At 50.6% G+C, this 5000-nt stretch overlaps 1 protein-coding gene across 3 annotated transcripts in view; it reads right to left on the bottom strand.

Annotated features, from left to right (window-relative positions):
- The window catches only part of LOC143287468 (endothelin-converting enzyme homolog), a 177336-nt gene that overhangs the window by 111712 nt on the left and 60624 nt on the right, over positions 1–5000 (bottom strand). The window lies entirely within an intron of this gene.

Raw genomic sequence — 5000 nt, forward strand, 5'->3', positions numbered from 1 at the left:
GAGTCCACAATGTCCGTGATATATTTTGACTCGGCCGCCTGTCTTGTACGGCTCACTGTCCCTAACGGGGTACTCGGGTGTTAAGGAACAGAGTCCACAATGTACGTGATATATTTTGACTCGGCCGCCTGTCTTGTACGGCTCACTGTCCCTAACGGGGTACTCGGGTGTTAAGGAACAGAGTCCACAATGTCCGTAATATAATTTGACTCGGCCGCCTGTCTTGTACGGCTCACTGTCCCTAACGGGGTACACGGGTGTTAAGGAACAGAGTCCACAATGTCCGTAATATGATTTGACTAGGCCGCCTGTCTTGTACGGCTCACTGTCCCTAACGGGGTACTCGGGTGTTAAGGAACAGAGTCCACAATGTCCCTGATATATTTTGACTCGGCCGCCTGTCTTGTACGGCTCACTGTCCCTAACGGGGTACACGGGTGTTAATGGAACAGAGTCCACAATGTCCCTGATATATTTTGACTCGGCCGCCTGTCTTGTACGGCTCACTGTCCCTAACGGGGTACACGGGTGTTAAAGGAACAGAGTCCACAATGTCCCTGATATATTTTGACTCGGCCGCCTGTCTTGTACGGCTCACTGTCCCTAACGGGGTACACGGGTGTAAAGGACCAGAGTCCACAATGTCCCTGATATACTTTGACTCGGTCGCCTGTCTTGTACGGCTCACTGTCCCTAACGGGGTGCTCCGGTGTTAAGGAACAGAGCCCACAATGTCCGTAATATATTTTGACCCGGCCGCCTGTCTTCATGCGCTTTACTGGTCCCTAAAGGGAACTAGAGACTAAACCCCCCCCCAAAAAAAAACCATGGTCTACAATGCCGAGATATTCATTCATTTTAGACCCTGCCGCCAGTTTTCATGCGGCTTACTGGTCCCTAATGGGGTGCTCGGGTATGAACAGTCGACAATGTCGATAATATATCAGTAATTTTTTTACCTGGCCGTCGTCTTGTATGGCTTACCGGTCCCTAACGACGACCTACAGACTTTAAAAAAAAAAAAAAAAAAAACATGGTCTACAATGCCGAGATATTTATTCAGTTTTGACTCGGCCGCCTGCCGTGTCTTGTTCGGATTACCCGTCCTTAACAGCACGACAACAACACGCCGAGCAGACAACATGCTTACGGTGAACGGTCGAGGGTTTATCGCTAACCATGGCAGTGCAAACCTTTTTCCATCGATATAACAGAATGCAGGCGTTCAAAGCACAGAGCGACCCGTACTTGACTGGTGAACTCAACTTCCTTCGTGCCATTCAAAACACATGTCCTTCGTCTAATCATCAAGGCCATGGGAACCGATAAGGACACGAAGCCGGTGGTTGTTGTTTTCATCCCGTTCTCAGGAAGCTGCTGAGCAGAGAGTGCGACAGGTGCCCTAAACATGAAATGACTCGGCTGTGTCGTTATAGGACAGCAAGGCCTCAGAGAAACCAGCCATAGACATGAAATGACTCAGCTGTGTCGTTATAGGACAGCACTGTGTCGTTATAGGACAGCAAGGCCTCAGAGAAACCAGCCCTAGACATGAAATGACTCAGCTGTGTCGTTATAGGACAGCAAGGCCTCAGAGACACCAGCCCTAGACATGAAATGACTCAGCTGTGTCGTTATAGGACAGCAAGGCCTCAGAGACACCAGCCCTAGACATGAAATGACTCAGCTGTGTCGTCATAGGACAGCAAGGCCTCAGAGAAACCAGCCCTAGACATGAAATGACTCAGCTGTGTCGTTATAGGACAGCAAGGCCTCAGAGACACCAGCCCTAGACATGAAATGACTCAGGTGTGTCGTTATAGGACAGCAAGGCCTTAGAGACACCAGCCCTAGACATGAAATGACTCGGCTGTGTCGTTATAGGACAGCAAGGCCTTAGAGACACCAGCCCTAGACATGAAATGACTCGGCTGTGTCATTATAGGACAGCAAGGCCTTAGAGACACCAGCCCTAGACATGAAATGACTCGGCTGTGTCGTTATAGGACAGCAAGGCCTCAGAGACACCAGCCCTAGACATGAAATGACTCAGCTGTGTCGTTCTGGAACAGCAAGGCCTCAGAGACACCAGCCCTAGACATGAAATGACTCGGCTGTGTCGTTCTGGAACAGCAAGGCCTCAGAGACACCAGCCCTAGACATGAAATGACTCAAATGACTCAGCTGTGTCGTGAAAGGACAGCGAGGCCTCAGAGACACCAGCCCTAGACATGAAATGACTCAGGTGTGTCGTTATAGGACAGCAAGGCCTTAGAGACACCAGCCCTAGACATGAAATGACTCGGCTGTGTCGTTATAGGACAGCAAGGCCTCAGAGACACCAGCCCTAGACATGAAATGACTCGGCTGTGTCGTTCTGGAACAGCAAGGCCTCAGAGACACCAGCCCCAGACATGAAATGACTCAGGTGTGTCGTTATAGGACAGCAAGGCCTTAGAGACACCAGCCCTAGACATGAAATGACTCGGCTGTGTCGTTATAGGACAGCAAGGCCTCAGAAACACCAGCCCTAGACATGAAATGACTCAGCTGTGTCGTTCTGGAACAGCAAGGCCTCAGAGACACCAGCCCTAGACATGAAATGACTCAGGTGTGTCGTCATAGGACAGCAAGGCCTCAGAGAAACCAGCCATATACATGAAATGACTCAGCTGTGTCGTCATAGGACAGCAAGGCCTCAGAGACACCAGCCCTAGACATGAAATGACTCAGCTGTGTCGTTATAGGACAGCAAGGCCTCAGAGAAACCAGCCATAGACATGAAATGACTCAGCTGTGTCGTCATAGGACAGCAAGGCCTCAGAGAAACCAGCCCTAGACATGAAATGACTCAGCTGTGTCGTTATAGGACAGCAAGGCCTCAGAGACACCAGCCCTAGACATGAAATGACTCAGGTGTGTCGTTATAGGACAGCAAGGCCTTAGAGACACCAGCCCTAGACATGAAATGACTCGGCTGTGTCGTTATAGGACAGCAAGGCCTTAGAGACACCAGCCCTAGACATGAAATGACTCGGCTGTGTCATTATAGGACAGCAAGGCCTTAGAGACACCAGCCCTAGACATGAAATGACTCGGCTGTGTCGTTATAGGACAGCAAGGCCTCAGAGACACCAGCCCTAGACATGAAATGACTCAGCTGTGTCGTTCTGGAACAGCAAGGCCTCAGAGACACCAGCCCTAGACATGAAATGACTCGGCTGTGTCGTTCTGGAACAGCAAGGCCTCAGAGACACCAGCCCTAGACATGAAATGACTCAAATGACTCAGCTGTGTCGTGAAAGGACAGCAAGGCCTCAGAGACACCAGCCCTAGACATGAAATGACTCAGGTGTGTCGTTATAGGACAGCAAGGCCTTAGAGACACCAGCCCTAGACATGAAATGACTCGGCTGTGTCGTTATAGGACAGCAAGGCCTCAGAGACACCAGCCCTAGACATGAAATGACTCGGCTGTGTCGTTCTGGAACAGCAAGGCCTCAGAGACACCAGCCCCAGACATGAAATGACTCAGGTGTGTCGTTATAGGACAGCAAGGCCTTAGAGACACCAGCCCTAGACATGAAATGACTCGGCTGTGTCGTTATAGGACAGCAAGGCCTCAGAAACACCAGCCCTAGACATGAAATGACTCAGCTGTGTCGTTCTGGAACAGCAAGGCCTCAGAGACACCAGCCCTAGACATGAAATGACTCAGGTGTGTCGTCATAGGACAGCAAGGCCTCAGAGAAACCAGCCATATACATGAAATGACTCAGCTGTGTCGTCATAGGACAGCAAGGCCTCAGAGAAACCAGCCCTAGACATGAAATGACTCAGCTGTGTCGTTATAGGACAGCAAGGCCTCAGAGACACCAGCCCTAGACATGAAATGACTCAGGTGTGTCGTTATAGGACAGCAAGGCCTTAGAGACACCAGCCCTAGACATGAAATGACTCGGCTGTGTCGTTATAGGACAGCAGGCCTCAGAGACACCAGCCCTAGACATGAAATGACTCAGCTGTGTCGTTATAGGACAGCAAGGCCTCAGAGACACCAGCCCTAGACATGAAATGACTCAGCTGTGTCGTTCTGGAACAGCAAAGCCTCAGAGACACCAGCCCTAGACATGAAATGACTCGGCTGTGTCGTTCTGGAACAGCAAGGCCTCAGAGACACCAGCCCTAGACATGAAATGACTCGGCTGTGTCGTTCTGGAACAGCAAGGCCTCAGAGACACCAGCCCTAGACATGAAATGACTCAGCTGTGTCGTTATAGGACAGCAAGGCCTCAGAGAAACCAGCCATAGACATGAAATGACTCAGCTGTGTCGTCATAGGACAGCAAGGCCTCAGAGAAACCAGCCATAGACATGAAATGACTCAGCTGTGTCGTTATAGGACAGCAAGGCCTCAGAGACACCAGCCCTAGACATGAAATGACTCAGGTGTGTCGTTATAGGACAGCAAGGCCTTAGAGACACCAGCCCTAGACATGAAATGACTCGGCTGTGTCGTTATAGGACAGCAAGGCCTTAGAGACACCAGCCCTAGACATGAAATGACTCGGCTGTGTCATTATAGGACAGCAAGGCCTTAGAGACACCAGCCCTAGACATGAAATGACTCAGCTGTGTCGTTCTGGAACAGCAAGGCCTCAGAGACACCAGCCCTAGACATGAAATGACTCGGCTGTGTCGTTCTGGAACAGCAAGGCCTCAGAGACACCAGCCCTAGACATGAAATGACTCAAATGACTCAGCTGTGTCGTGAAAGGACAGCAAGGCCTCAGAGACACCAGCCCTAGACATGAAATGACTCAGGTGTGTCGTTATAGGACAGCAAGGCCTTAGAGACACCAGCCCTAGACATGAAATGACTCGGCTGTGTCGTTATAGGACAGCAAGGCCTCAGAGACACCAGCCCTAGACATGAAATGACTCGGCTGTGTCGTTCTGGAACAGCAAGGCCTCAGAGACACCAGCCCCAGACATGAAAT

Source organism: Babylonia areolata, chromosome 11, assembly GCF_041734735.1.
Source record: "Babylonia areolata isolate BAREFJ2019XMU chromosome 11, ASM4173473v1, whole genome shotgun sequence".
Classification (NCBI taxonomy): Eukaryota; Metazoa; Mollusca; class Gastropoda; order Neogastropoda; family Buccinidae; genus Babylonia; species Babylonia areolata.